The sequence below is a fragment of the Galeopterus variegatus genome, unplaced genomic scaffold, assembly GCF_000696425.1.
Source record: "Galeopterus variegatus unplaced genomic scaffold, G_variegatus-3.0.2 Scaffold17, whole genome shotgun sequence".
In the NCBI taxonomy this organism is placed as follows: domain Eukaryota; kingdom Metazoa; phylum Chordata; class Mammalia; order Dermoptera; family Cynocephalidae; genus Galeopterus; species Galeopterus variegatus.
In genome coordinates, this window is record NW_007726128.1 from 229,146 (window position 1) to 245,404 (window position 16,259).

A 16,259-nucleotide genomic window follows, 5' to 3' on the forward strand; every position below is an offset into this window, starting at 1 on the left:
ATGTTTTCTGGTTTTAATTTATAGTTGTAATAATAGTAATATACTTGTAATAGGTCTATAGCTTTTAAGTAATGTTGTCATAGTAACTAAAAAGTCAGATGGAAAAGATATATTCAAAAAAAAAGAAGAAATCTGTGTATTCTTTATGTGTAAGAAATCTGGGTTTGTGTTTGGTATTAATCATAAATATCAGCTTGCTTTTGATGGTAAGCAAAGAGAATCCGAAGAGTAATACATATAGGTAAGTTAGCAAATACAATATTTGTGAAGGCTTAGGGCTCACCTGAGTGCTGTACCCTGGAGGAAGATTCAGGACGGTTCTTAGCTCTGAACAGCACCCAGGGGCCCAGTTGAATGAGGAGGCAGAAGGAGGAACTATGAGGTGACTTGGAATTTCCCACAGACCCATCCCTGTGTTTCTGGTCTCTTCTCCCTCCTTACAACAAAATACTCCAGATTTGGAAACCAGAAAAATCGCAACATACTTCAAGTACATATAAGACTAAACTTGTTTTCATAGAGTGAAAGTGAAAAAAAAAAAAGAAATTAGCCAGGTTGTTATTATCTATAGAAAAATGCTGCAGGGGTTTCTGAACAACTAGTTTATCCACAAACTGGAAAAGTGACATACTGGTATTGGTGAGTCGGAGACCATCTACAATGTTTCCTTTTTATCCTTATATGTTTCAGTTGTCTTTTAGAATAAGTAACATTTGTTTTGTAATATATAATTAACATATAATAGATAATGTGTACAACTCTCCAGGTTTTATTAGAAAGTTCTCAAAAATTCGCTGTAAGAGTTTTCACATAAAAACACAGAGCTGTCTACCTTCTGCAAATCCACATGTTCCTTGGGGGGCCAGCAGCACATTATCCAGACAATGAAAAATGATTTAAAGTTATCATCCAGACAGGTAATCCCCAGAGGGGAAAAAAAATTCACTTTTGTTTCACATTGTGAGAACTGTCTAGATTATCACTCCAATTCAGTATTCTACCTTGAGAGTGAGAGTTTGGACTCAGAAGCTTCTGGTGCTGCAATAGCTCTACATTTAGGCCCAGAAACCATGGTAACTAACAGCCGCAGTGAAGGCAACTTCCTGTGCTGCTGTGTATTTTCTAGATCTTTACTGTGGTGCAATCAGCCAATCCCACAGATTCTGCAATGATCTTGTGGCCCTTTCATGATATGACTGGCATCATTAGTTTTCAAATGAGTTTGCACATAAGGCAACACCGTGAATAGAAGGGATTAACTTTGTTCTGTTGTATTTTGCTATCATCATTACGAGACAAACTACGGAGCTCTATTTTATTATTTTAATTAAATTCCCAGGAGGCAGAGAAAAGGGAGGAGATATAATGTCTTGAACATAAAAACAGACACTCTTAGTCTTTGGAAATATGACATTAATATTGTTCTCATAGAGAAATATCCCAGAGATTACTTGTTACATGGTCCATAAATAATATAAACAATGAGTTTCAAAATATGGCACGTGTATATATGTGTGTGTGTATGTGTTGTGGGAGGGTGGTAGAGAGAGAGAATTTTGTTAAATCAAATACCACTGAAATCTAGAAGTTTTGTTATTTTGAGGTTCTACAAATTTTTGATGTGTTGTTAAGTAAACTCCACTGGTGAGCATGTTAGCCTTCCATTCATAGCACCTAAAAAATGTTGGAAGATAGAATGTAATAATTTAAAGAACAAAGACAGAAGGACCGTCTCAGCCCTCTGCCACACACTAGCTATGCTACCTCAGGCAGCTACTTTTCCCATCTGTGCCATGCCTCAGCTTCATCATCTTTCTAAAATGTGGGCAATAATCATTCCTAATTCTTTGGACTGTTATGAGGATTAAGTGAATTAATATACGAGGGTACTTCAAAAAGTTCACGAAAGATTCGTATTACCTTTTATTTTTCCATGAAGTTTTTGAAGAATCCTCATATATAATTTATAAATATATCTAGAATTTAGTGTTACATAAACTTTAGCTATTATCATCAGAATTACCATCATCCTTATTTTACTATCATTGAACAATTTATCGAAGGATTGAAGACCAGTAAGTTAAGTAAATAAACAAATAAATAAGTGCTAGAGAAAAGGAAATTGATGCACAATTGCTTCAAATTAAAAAAAAGGATATCATTGCCTTTTTAACTAGAAAGGTCCTAAAGATTATTCAATGCATTTGCAACACTGTACAACTTTGGACACACAGATGTAAAGAGGAACAGTACTTCGCCCAGGTCCTGGAGCTGGTCCATGGTGTAAAGGCAGGTTGAGAGAGGTCACCATCTCAACTTTCCCAATTCATAGTTCTTTTACACCCCATCACACTAAATCCCCTTATAATCTTTATACTATAAGTTAATTATGTTAAACTCAGCTTTTGGGAGATGTCAATATTAAAAATTCTAGCAAATAAAGTCTTTCCATTACTGGGTTTACATTTATGCATGCAAGCCTTCATGTAAGAGTGCACAAGGGTATATGTTGTGTGTATGTTATGTTCTTTAATAGGTGATAATGACAAAAAAAATGTCTTAGCTTTCTAATGGTGTATCATATTTTTCAAATTCATTGGCCAGGAGCATGGCTTTGAAGTCAGACTGACATTCGAGTCTAGAATCCTGACTTGGCATTTAAATTGTTGTTCCTCAGTTTCATTATTTGTAAAATCAGGATAATAACTGCCTCACAGCGATCCTGTGAAGGTAAAATGAGATGAAATAGATAGAGTCCTTGAAAAGCCTGACAAGCAGTATTAGCTATAGTTGCTCTTGATGCAGAGGACTTCTGATTTAGGATCTTTTACCAAACTATTTCTAAGTACTTTCCTAGTATCTCTATACTCAGAGGTTTTTATTGCTAGTTTTAACACATGTAGGAGCCAAATCTAGAATACTCAGTAAAATATGAGAAATTTAAGGGGTATTGTATACTGGACTTTCTAAAGATGTCTGTTCAATCCTGAACTTCTCCACAACCACAACATCTAGATTTAGAGTAGGGGCTCAACCGTGGTTGCATGGAGGAATCATCTGGGGACCTTTTCATTTCCCAGTTCTAATGAAATAGTTATCTCTGAGGATAGGATCCAAACATCAGTAGTTTGTAATGTTCTCTAGGTTTTTTCAATGTGCATACAAAGATAAGAACTGTTGCAGTAATTATATAATATTAGCTATGATTACAGGTTCTTTGAATGGCAGGATACAACCCAAAGACACTTAGATGAAAGGCAGATCTTCTTCATTTGCAGAACCAAGAACAGAAGGCTGCCATGCAGGCCCACATAAGGGGTTGCACCTGGGGCCAAGGTAACAGCAAGCTGGAACAGTGGAGGCATGTAGGGTAGGGTTGGCTAGGTTCAATGGACTTCCTGGAGATTGGGTATTTTGAATAATTTTGCTGGCCCAAGGAAGAAAGATTGTCTCTGGGATGTTAAGTATCTGGGCCTCTCTGGTATTTAGATATGTGTGTATTGTAACCCAGGAGTATTGGAGCCTAGTAAGCAAAGTAGTTGAGGTGGATGATTGGCAAACTGCCTGCAAAGGGGAATTGAGGGTGTTTAGCCATGGCTTTAACACTGGGTCAAGACAGCACTTGTGGAATACTATATTACAAGAACCACTGCTCCAGATCTTTATATAAAATGCAGTTCTCTTTAAATATACTCATCTAGCAGTTCATTGAAAGGTGACATGGTGGAAAGAGCGCTGTATTGTTGATCAGAAGATTTGGGTTCTGGATAGGGCTCTGCCAGTTACTAAATATGGGACCAAATAATTTCATCTGAGATTTTATTTTTCTTACCAATCAAATGGCAGATCACCTACCCTGTCAACCTCATGATGCTATCTATGATTTGCATCAAATAAATCAATGTTGTGTATAAGTGCTGGGTAATCATTAACATTCTAAATGTAAATAATCATTATTTTTATTGGGTGCTATTCTTCTTGGCATGAGATTGAAGGTGCCTGAGGTGAGCAGGAAGGCAGAAAAGGGGGAGAAAAGGCCAAGCCTATTGCCAAGGATGATCACCTTTCCTATTGTCACACACCTAGGGCACTTAAGCTTTGTGGAAAAGCAAGCAAGTGTTCTTCCCTCGTGAAAGTGGTTGCTCTAATTCATTCCTGTCTTCTGACTCCCTCTCCATCTTCCCACTCCCAAAACACTGCATCCAAGACTTCAGACTGCCCTTTATAACCCTTCTGGAGTGCTGCGGATTGACTATGTTCCGAAATTCATTGAAGCTTAATCCCCACTAACCATGTTAAGAAGGTGGGAAATCCTATTATGGTAATTGAAAGGTGGAGCCTTGCAGAGGTGATTAGATTGGAGGACCATGCCCTGGTTAATGGATTAATCCATTTATGGCTTAATGGTGGTCGTCAGCATGCATCTGAGGGCTTTAGAAAGACAGCCAGTGAGGGGGTTAGCTCTCTCTCTTGCTTCTTCCTTTTTCATAAAAGGCTGCATTTCCTGTGTTGCTGAAGTCACCACGAAAGAAAGCCCTTGTAAGATGTCCTCCCTGGACTTTGGACTTCCCAGCCTCCAAAACTGTAAGCAATAAATTTTGTTTTCTTATAAATTACCCAGTTTCAGGTATTTCTGTTACAAGCAACAGAAATGGACTAATACATGGGGACAACCAAATAAAACCTGGTGCAAAACTTGGGAGTTCTCCAAATTTCCTCTTTCCCTCACTCATGCCTCTGATCAGTCATTAAATCCATTTTTCTTTCTTAATGTTCTTTCCCTCCCGTCTGCCACAGCCATCATCACTTCCCACATGACAGCTGATGATTCAGCCTCCAACATCCCTTCCTTTGCATCCTATCTGTCCACTGACAGCAGGCTATTTCTAAAATATAAATCTGACCAAGTTACTCCATAGCTTAAAATCTTCAAGTTTCTGGAAAGCACTGTTCATTTTCACTCTGTGTGCCTTTTTGTATATTGTTTCATCTGCCCAGAATGCTCTTCCTACCCTTGCTCATGAGAAAAGTTTTGGTGAAGAGAAAACAATTACTTACTTCAACATTTGTAGGGAATAAAGGTCAATTACTTACTCTATTTTAGGAATTAAGTTGATTGGCTTTATGACTAGTTTATTACATTAAACAGATTTGCTCTTCAGTCAGTGTGTCATGAAAGCCTTTCAATAATATTTCAAGGCTGCTCTTAGAATTAAAGATGATATAGAAAATAAAAAGCTTCCAAACCATATATGAATCTTACATAGGGTGTGGTGACAGAATTTTAATATGGTCCTAAGATTACTGTCCACTGGTGTACACACACCTTCTCCAAGTTATTCAATCTAATACTAATCTAGACACTGCTGTGAAGTACTTTTGCAGTTGTAATTAAGATTCCAAATCAGTCAATCTTAACATAAGGAGATTATCTGATGAACCTAACATAGTCACATGTGTCCTTTAAAAACAGAACATTTTCTCTGGCATATGGAATAACAGGAAAAGATGCAAAGCAAATAAGGAATTGACCAGCAAGCCATCATTGGCTTGAAGATGGAGGGAGCAATGTGGCAAGGAATTCAAGTGATTTTAGAAGCACAGGGAAGCTCTCAGTTGACAACTAGCAAGGGAATGGAGACCTCAGTCCTAGAGGCAAAGGAACTAAATTTAGCCAATGGTAAGAATGAGCTTGGAAGAGATTTTTTTCCCAGACCCTTCAGGTGAGAACCCTATTTAGCCAACATCTTGGTTTCAGCCTTATAATACCCTGAGCAGAGAACCCAGCCGCCCTCTGCCAGACATCTGATCTATAAAACTATAATAAATAGGTGCCTTTTTAAGCCACTGAGTTTGTAGTAATTCATTACACAGGATGATTCAATACAAGGGGCTTTGCAATGTATTGAAAACAGCTCTTTTCTATTATCCTTTCCTTAATTCCTTCTCCTCCCTTCATGCACCTGTCTAAAGGAGCCCTTGTTTTTTTGTCATTTTAATTGAAAGTAAATAATTATCTTAAGGATGGCAGGAGTGACCCTCTAATAAAGCAGTAGGACTTCCATGTACATGCACATATCTCTGGTCTCTGCCATCCATGCCAGCTCTTAGCACTTCCCACTTTCAAACACAAATAGAGTACAAGTGGTGTGCATAATGACTCAGAGAACCATTAAGAAACTTACCCAAGCTAACAGTAAGCAATAAAACTTGGACTTAAATATCAAGCTGAATTTAAATCCAATTCTATCACTGTTTGACCTTGTGTCAATTTCTTTTTCTGGATCTATAACTGATTCTCAACTTGGCTGTACATTAGAATCGCCTGGGAGGTTTTAAAAAATCCTAATAGCCAAACCAACACCCCAAACTAATTTAATTAGAATGCCTAGGGCTACTCCCAGAGAGTTTGAGGGTACTTCAAAAAGTTCTTGGAAAAATAGAATTGAACGATATGAAACTTTCCATGAATTTTTTGAAGCATTCTTTCAAATTTTCTAAAATTCCTAGGAGATTCCAATGTGCATCCAAGTTTGAGAACTACTGATCTATTAAAGCAGACCCAGATTATATGATATAAAAGTTTCTGCAAGTTCTAATAGTCTATGACTTTGTCTATTAAACACAAATGTAAATTCACAAGCAATATTTTAATAATTATGAGGAGAAAAGGGTCAATTAGTATTTATGGCTACCATTTCCTGGAGCTGTTTTTGTCCCTAAGTGAGTTGGCTCATTTGATTCTTTTAGCAACTACCTTAATGGTACACTTTGAATGTTGTCAAGCTAGGGCTTAGTGTTCACAAACCCTTCAAGCCTGTTGTACAGACTGGGTCACACACCCCTCACACACAGGTCCACTAGCTAGGTAATAGAAAAAAATCCCGGGAACCTTGGGTAAAAAATTAATAGGCTTCATTAAGAGGTAGGAGCAGCTGCCCTAGTGGCCTCCTGGAACATTCCTAGGGGGTGGTGGCAGCATCGTGTATCAGAGCCATTAGTTCTTTATACTTAAGTCTATAACCCAGGACAGCTGGGAGCCCATACACAACTGTATTAGATAACCAAGGGACACCTGGGTGTACGTGGATATTTACATCAAATGCTCCAGGAGATTCTGAACATCTGAGCGGCCCTGACCATTTTTCCTGTATTTTCCCTACAAATGTAAAAGCCCATCTTCTATGTATATGATTTTGAAATGAGCAGAAAACAAATTAGAAGGGAGAAAAAAGAGTATGATGGGGATAGGGTAGGAGAAGAGGAAGAAAAGCAAGGAATATATGTATATACACGCACATACACACAGATATAGATATATGTAGAGAGAGAGAGATGAATATACAGACAGGGTAGATAGAGACTGGGAACTGGAGAAATAACAGCCAGTGACATATGCCTGATAGTGAACTGAAGGACTTTTAAATGCTGAGATGTAATAACAGCCGCTCATTTGCCAAACCTTCAATAAATTTGCGTATGACATAAAAAGCCTTGTGGATGTGAGTCTTTTAAAAACAAGAAAAGAGTTGCTTTTCTTAGCTTGATAGGCACAAGGTGGAAAGCAGCTAAAAGCTCTGTGGAGTGAAACAATTGAAGTTAAAAGCTCACAGGAAACATAAAATAGATTCAAAAAGTTGGCATGAGAAAATAAGTCCTTATTGAGTCCTTCCACTGAGCATGGACTGGGGGCTCTAGAATTTGTCACTTCTCTCAGAGCTTCAGTTTCCTAATCTATAAAATGGATTCAATAATGAGAACCACTTCATATGATTATTTGAGAACGAAATGATTTAGTGGTTATAAATCACTGAAAGTAATGTTTGGAACACGGTATTTATTAAATAAGAAATAAAGCTGAAATAAATAACAAAGGATAGTTTTAAAAGTGTGGCATTAGAAGAAGACTAGGCTAATAAATCAATGAAATAAATTCGAGTCTACAAACAGACTTGGGGATATGTAATCATTCAGCATGTGAAGATCACATTTCACATCAGTGAGAAAATTGGAGCATCCAATATATGCTGTCAACTGCTCCACTCTGATTTTTCTTCCCTTTTTTTTTTTTTTTTGGTGAGCCAGAACTGTGAAAAAAAGACACTAAAATTCAGATTAACTTCACTTTTTCTGTCTCTCAAGCACTGACTAAATAGGTTATAGATATAATTAATAAAACTCCACGTATGGAGTGTCATCTCCAAGCCCCCAAGAAGTGTATTTCAACAGTATTAAAGTCTCCAGCAGTTTCCTTTGTATTGTATCGTATTTTGAAGTTGGTTTTTAACTCTCTCTTTAGAATTGAAAAACTTCTCAGACATAATTAGCATTCGACTACATCAAAATGAATAGTTCTATATGATATATCCCCAGTCTAGATGTTTTTTGTGTGAGCAGGAAACACTCTTACACAGCCTTGATTTTTCTAGTGTGGAGCAGATTAAACTATTAACTGAGTAGTTTAAGCTGACCACACCATTCCGGAAGGTTCTGGAGTTGCAGGCATTCAGTTAGGCAAGGTTAGTGATCCCCTGAGAGCATCTGTCCAAACCAGGAGGAGCCTATACATTTCTCAGCTGTGACACTCAGTATTAATGGGGGGAGGGGAGCAATTGGAGCAGAGGGGTCCAGTTAACACAAACACATCTATTAGTAACTCTTGAGGCTGCTAAGTTGCATTTCAAAAATGACTACATACAAGGGTACTTCAAAAAGTTAGTGGAAAAATAGAATTGAATGATAATACAAATCTTTCCACAAACTTTTTGAAGTACCCTCACATATTCATTGCCAAAGACAGCACTATTATAGCCTCCTTTTGGTCATATCCAATCCTTACAAGAAAAACTGATTGTATCTCTTTTGAAATACTCTCTCCGCTACTATCCTCATCTCTTCGTATACATGATGAAATAAAATCACAGTATAATTATTTCCAAGACCTCTGAAAAATATCTTGCCTAGTATGCACCAGGCTGATATTGAAAAGGATGATTATTAAATAAAATTTCTATAGCTTGTTTTAGAAGCAAAGCATGTGAATCTTTGCAGGATATTTTGCAATCTATATACACTGATTAAATGTTTAAATGGTATGTTTTAATAGTATCCCAGATATGCTTGAATCTGTGATGTTTAACTGCTATCTCTCACCTTTTTCTATCCCGATACCCTCCCACCTTCACTTGGGTAGTTCTGCATTGAAGGTCATGATAAACTGAATACTACACTCAGTTCCTGCGAGGCTGCAATTTCCCTTTGCATCCCCTTCCCCTGGCCTCTTAGTGCACCCTGCTGGACTCCCACAGGAATGCCACCTGCTCTTAGATCGCAGGACAAGTTTCAAACATAGACTGCAAACTCCGTACATACACACACAGATGCAATGTAGTCTCTAAAGCTATAATCCCACAAATATTTTCCTCCTTTTCCTTTATTCACAGACTGACCCAGCTAATAAAGATTTAAATACCAACAGTTTCTGCAAAAGGTTGTTCTTTCCCAGTGCTATGGCTGAATGTTTGTATCCTCCCAAAATTCATTTGTTGAGGTCTAATCCCCAATGTGATGATATTATGAGGTAGGGCCTTTGGGAGGTAATTAGGTCATGAGAGCAGAGCTTTCATGAATGGGATTAGTGCCCTTATAAGAAGATATGGGGGGGCAGATGATCTCTCTCTCTCAATCCTGTGTGAATATAGTGAGAAGACAGCTGTCTGTAAGCCAGGAAGCAGGCCCTCACCAGACAGTGGATCTGCTGGATACTTGATCTAGGACTTCCTGGCCTCTAAAACTGTAAGAAAAAAAAATGTTTGTTGGTTAAGCCACCCAGTCTATGGCAGTTTTGTTATAGCAGCCCCAAGTTACTAAGACACCCACTTATCAAAGTTTCTGAGGGTTAAAGTCATTCCTGTTTATCACATAGTGGACAATCAGGCACCTCTAGATTCAGCCTGTGAGGTAGCCTAGAGGCACCATGATAGCAATAACAAGAATTCCAACCCTGCCAGGGAACTCCACATCACTGGTGGTGAAGAAGATACTGCTCTTCATCTCTTCTTATACACGGAGCTTAATGCTCCCCTGCTTGCCTTTTCTACCTAAAATACAAAAGTAATCTCTTTTAAACTGGTAGCTCTTCTCATACCCCACCTATCTCAGTTTGTTTTGTGCAGCTATAACAGCATATCTGAGGCTGGGTAATTTATAATCAGCAGAAATTTATTTCTCACAATTCTGGAGGCTGGGAAGTCCTAGATCAAGGTGCTGCCATCTGGTGAGGACATTTTTGCTGCATCTTCACATGGTGGAAGGTGAACAAGCAACAGCACAAGAGAGCAAGGCCACTCCCACAAGCCCTTTTTATAATAGGATTAACCAATTGAGAGTGGAACCCTCGTGATCTCAACTCCACCCATTAGGCCCCACTTCCCAACACCATCACACGGAGGATTAAGTATCCAACACATGAATTCTGGAGGATACATTCAAACCATAGCATTATCCATTCTTCAGTTGCATTAAATTTGCTCTTCTGGTCACTCACTAAAAGGCACCATTTCCTCTAAGTTTCTCCTACCTCCTCTAATCTTAACCCTCACCCAGCTCATGGTAACCTCAATTTAATTTCTTAAATAGCTGCCTAGAGAATCTGGTGCAATATATTTTTTTCCACATGCTTTGCTTATGTTAATGCTGAAGGCTGGCTAATTTCCTAAAGATTCTCACTATCATTTAGTATTTAATTTTATCATAGGAACAGTGAAGATTTTTAAGAGTTTACTAAGCATGGACAGTATGCCTTACCCTGTGCTACGTTCTGTCAGTGCAATTAAACATATTATCTATAGAAGGCCTCCTTCATCCTAGACACTGCAGAGGTCTTCAACAAGTATGTAACATAAATTCCTAAGAATGTATAACTCCAGGGAAAGAGTGAAAATAAACTGTATATTTATTGAGCTCCTAACTTACATTATCCTCAATATAAACCTTAAAAATAGTTATTACTCCCACTTTACAAATAAGAAGAAAACTGAAGGTCAAAAAGATTTTTTTTTTTAATTTGCCCAATATTCCAGCATGAGAAGAGACAGAACTATGATTAAAAGTTTTTAACACCATAATAATCTTGTATTATACTGGAGGAATGAGAGAAATACTCAATTCACCATAATATAGGGAAAAATAGCCAAGTGACATGTAGAAACAAAATTATGTATTTAATGGAGGGAAAAATCACATCTGGTAATGGAAACTAGAAAGGCCTCAGACAAAGAATTCTTTTTAAAGGAAAGCCTTTAAGAAAGATCAAAACTTCAACCGACCAATCTGGGAAAAAAATGAAACAGTTCTACAAAAACATTCCCAGAACTACCAAGTGAGTTTAGAATGATCACAAGATACCATGTGAAGACACAAATATTCATGGTATTTCTATAAATTAGTAATGTATATTTGGAAACTGATTTTAAAAACAGTATTTGAAATAGGTCCCCCAAAATGACACAGGTATAAATCTGACAGAAGTCTTCCAGATCTGTATGCTGAAAACTACAAAATATTAATACTAGAAATCAAAGATCTAAATAAACGGAGAGACATACTATGTTCAAGCATCTGAAGACAACATAGAAAAAATGTCAATTGTCTGAAATTGATTTATGGATTTAATACAATTTCAATAAAAATTCCAGCAGGATTTTTTTGTGCATATAGACAAGCTAATTTTAAAATTTATATGGAAGGACAAAGAAACCAGAATAGCTAACACAGTTTTGAAAAAAATAATTTGGAGCAACCATTCTCTCATATTTTAAGACTTTGTATAAAATTACAGTAATCAAGACAGTACAGTATTAGCAGATAGACATAGATCGGTGTGACAGAATAGAGAACCCACACAGATATGGCCAATAGATTTTTGACAAAAGTGCAAAAGCATCTCAATGGAGGAAGAATATTCTTTCAATAAATAGTGTAAATAGCGATGGAACAATTCGACATTGATATGTAGAAGAAGAAAACACACAAAACACCTTGACCTAAACCTCACATCATAAACAAAACAATTCAAAATGTATCATATCTAAATGTGAAATATAAAACTATAAAATTTATTGAAGAAAACATAGGAGAAAATTTTCATAACCTGGGGTTAGGCAAACAATTCTTAGACATGATAACAGAAACATGATCTATAAAAGAAAAAGCTTGATAAATTGGAGTTCATCAAAACAAGAAAAGCATATTTAATCTTTCAAAGGCATTACGCTTAGTGAAAAAAAGTCAGACTCAAAAGGTAATATGCCATTTGTTCTATTTATCTGATTCCATTTATATGATATTCTCAAATTATATACTATAGGATATTTCCAAAACTATAGTGATGGAAATAAGTCAGCAACTGAGGTCATGGGTGGAGTGAGTTTGTAGCTTTATAGGGCTAGCATGAGGGCATTTGCGAGGCGATGAAACTTATTTGTATGTGGATTGTGGTGTGATTATATGCATCTATAAAATCATGGAACTGTACACCAAAAAAGTCTATTTTTATATAATAATTTAAAAATAAAATTAGATAAGGGAAAAGAGGAGAGGGAACCATGAATTGTCCTGTTACAGGTGGAACACAGAATAGATCAATACAGGGGACTAGTGGAAGATGTGTGTGATGAAGTATTGGCGTCAGGTCCAAAACTCTCCACAGTAGGACGGACACTGTTGTGGGCTTCACTTGCCAGGGCTGCCTGGTTTTCTTCTCTGCAATAGAGTTTCTTCTCCTCTTCCTCACTTTGCCCTGGAAGCAGTTATTCAGCCACCCCAGTCCCTTCCTCTCTCTATGAATGCTGTATTGACAAGGACTTTATACCTGACCTGTTCCTCATAAGAGAAAGGTGAGAAATATTTCCAGCAAAGAGATTCTAATGGGAGGATCAAGGCCTGAGGAGACAAACACAGGACATGCTTGGCAACAAGCAAGTATTTCAGCAGGTTTTGCCAACACACAAAAGCAGTGGGGAATTAAAACAGAGGTAGGTTGGGATTATAATGAAGGAGACAATTAATGAAGGATTGAGGGTACTGAGGAGCTATAAAAAAGTTTCTGAGAAGTGGTTCAGGAATATTAAGCTATGATTTATAGGATGGGATGGGGGGAGAGAGAGCGAGCACAAGAAAGAGAGGGCAAACAGCAACCAACCCAGGCAGCAGTCACGGTTCACAGTCATGGCCATGATGACAGAAAAGAGGAAATGCAGGTAAGCAGCAACTCATGAACGAAGCACAGAACTTGGCAACATATTTGAAATAGGTTAAGGAAGAGGGAGATGAACTTGATCAATCAAAGATATCACTTGTTATACGCAAGAAATGATATTTTAGGGGGATTTTTGCCAAAAATCAGGGAAGACCATTTTCTCTTGCCAAGTTCCAAATTAATGCATTTATGTATCATGAACAAAACGTTCAGAACACCCAGAGACAAATATTAGTCTGACGAGTTTTTCAACAATATTCCTTTATTTTCTATTCAAGACAACATTGCATAATAATCAGAATTACCCAAACTTGTTCTTCAGTCCTCAACTGGTAAAGCTTCTCTCCTCCCTGAAAGAGGACTTGACTTCCTCACTTTTACCCAATGTGACTGACACGGATGACGTCCTGTTATGCTTTTCCATTCTCGTTTGGGACACTGACTGGCAGATATCCTCTACTTCCTAAGAGAGACAAATCAGTAAACAAGATGCAGAGCAAAATGTAAGGGCTGACAAATGCCTCATCCTTTCCTTCCCTTCCCTTGTTGAAACTTGTGGAAGAGCTCCAGCCCTGCTGTGCATGTCTCCTTAAAAACAGCTTCTCAAGCCCTTCCATTCTCAAATAAAGCAAGACTTAGCAAATTGCTCAAAACTGTCACTTAGCAAACAGCTCAAAAGCTTTTCTCCTAGCCTGCTTCATAGGACTTTCCAAGGGCACAAAGCATGGTGGGTGCTTGATATATCTGGATCAACCATAATTATAGCTTTTTAAAGGCTTTCTAATTTTTACTGCATCTACATGTCTTATTACCATTGAGCAACTTTATGCTTGTTTTACAGATGGAAAAACTGGTGTTCAGACTGATTATAAGTTTAGTCGTGGAACTAGTATATGGCTCTCAGAACTCAAACATTTGGATTCCTAAACCATTTTTTGCTAATATAACCAAGGCATTCTTGTTCTTTATAGAAAATTTTGATCTCTTTATATGAAATGAGTCTGAGGACCAAGACTTTTAACCTAGAATCAAGGAATTGGTTCAGATTCACTATCACATTTTTCTCTCCTTAGCCCAGTATGTGGACTGTTAATTGTTTCCATAGAACAAACAAGGATGTTCTTGGCTTTACTTTTCATTTACAAAGTGCATGGGTGGACTGTAACTGACAAGCACTCTTCATAAAGAGATAGCCAGTGTAATCTCTGCACAATCCAGAAACATACTAAAGGACTGATCCCCTGGATTTTATTCACTTTAACTTCTAGGAATTTAAAAAATGTTATCTATGCATTTTTTTTTTCTTTTTCAAAGCAACTATTCTCTGCCATATTATTAAGATATGTATTACTTTCTAAGGAAAGCCTATGAAAATTTTCTGCAGATTATTTTCACCCAAGAATTTTTAGAATGAGGATTATAGAGGAGATAGAAAAAGAACCTAATATAAACTATAATTGTGCATTTAACATTTTCAGTCTTGCCAAATACATGTTATGCTAACATAATGTTTTCATATGTATACTTTGGCTACTTGATTTTTATATTGAAATATGTGGAAACATTTGTATTAGTATTATGAGTGTAATGATCTAAATGCATGCATAAGTGCCTTTGATGCAAACAGATACACTCATTTGTAGTAATATCATCTAGAGTGAGCAATAGATATGATTTACTATCGGATGCTTTTATTAACTTTTTTTTTTTCCTGACCAGTAAGGGGATCGCAGCCCTCGGCACAGTGTGGTCCAAACCACACTCAGCCAGTGAGCGCACCGGCCATCCCTATATAGGATCCGAACCCACGGCCTCGGCGCTCCCAGTGCCGCACTCTCCCGAGTGAGCCATGGGGCCGGCCCTGCTTTTATTAAATTTATAGGCTGAACCATTTCATCTTTGTCTATCCAAAAGGCCAGGGCATGTAGAGAACTCAATCATGCATGTTTGAAACTCTGACAAAATTCAACATCCCTTCATGATAGACTCTTAACAAATTAGGAATAGAAGGAAGTATCTCAACGCAATAAAAGCCATGTATGACAAAACAAGGACGCCCACTCTCATCACTCCTATTTAATGTAGTATTGGAAGTACTAGCCAGAGCAATCAGGAAAAGAGAAAAAAATAAAGAGCATCCAGACTGGAAAATATGATGTCAAACCATCCTTATTTGCAGATGACATGATCCTATATAAAGAAAAACCTAAAGAATCTACCAAAAAACTCTTAGAGCTGATAAACATTTCAGTAAAGTTGCAGGATACAAAATTTACATGCAAAAATCAGTAGCTTTTTAATACTCCAATAATGAACTAGCAGAAAAAGAAATCAAGAAAGCAAGCCCACTTAGAATAGTCTCCAAAAACTAAAATACCTAGAAATCATTTAACCAAGGAGGTGAATGTTCTCTACAATGAGAGTTATAAATCACTGCTGAAAGAAATTAAAGAGGTCACAGAAAGATGGAAATTCATTCCATGCTCTTGGATTGGAATAATTAACATTATGAAAATGTCCACACTACCCAAAGCAATCTACAGATTCAATGCAATCCCCACCAAAAGACCAATGACATTCTTCACAGAGATAGAAAAAACCATCCTAACACTCATATGTAACAAAAGGCCCGGAATAGCTAAAGCAATCATGAGCAAAAAACATAAAGCCAGAGGCATTACACTATGTGACTTCAAATTGTACTTCTAAGCTATAGCTACCAAAACAGCATGGTACTGATATAAAAACAGACACCCGGACCAATGGAACAGAAGAAAGAACCCAGAAATCAACTGACATATTTACAGGCAACGTATTTGACAAAAACAACAGAGGTATTGCCTCTTCAATAAGTGGTACTGGGAAAACTGGACATCCGTATGCAGAAGAATGGAACTAGACCAGTACCTCTTGCCATATACCAAAATTAACTCAAAATGAATTAAAGACATATATATGTCCTGAAACTAATAAAATAAAAATACTAAAATATAGGGGAAAC